Raw genomic sequence first — 388 nt, 5'->3', positions numbered from 1 at the left:
CGAACCGCCAGCGCAGCTTAGAAATTTGGCTCACCCAAAGGTTGAGCTCGCTTGCACGAACCAAGGCCACGTGAGCACCACATTCGCCTACATCGGTTGATCGTAAATCCGCCCGCTGAATTGACTCGCCTGCACGAGTCAAGAGTCGAACTTGCCCATAAACAACAAATTCGCCAAACTCGCCAGAGTACTTTGCAGCCGCTATACTACGTATAGGGATGGGCCTCCCCACTTCCCGCGACGTGAAGGGAAGGAGCACAGTACTCCAAGCCCATCAAGTGGCCGCTCATAGTACCAGTGGCTAGTCAAATCCTTACAGCTGTTGGACGTCGCCACTGTACTTAACTCGCCTACATGCGTCAAGTTCGATCAAGCAACCGAGGGTCGC

Source organism: Asparagus officinalis, chromosome 7 (assembly GCF_001876935.1).
Source record: "Asparagus officinalis chromosome 7, Aspof.V1, whole genome shotgun sequence".
Lineage (NCBI taxonomy): Eukaryota > Viridiplantae > Streptophyta > Magnoliopsida > Asparagales > Asparagaceae > Asparagus > Asparagus officinalis.
Note: the sequence above shows the minus strand (reverse complement) of the source record.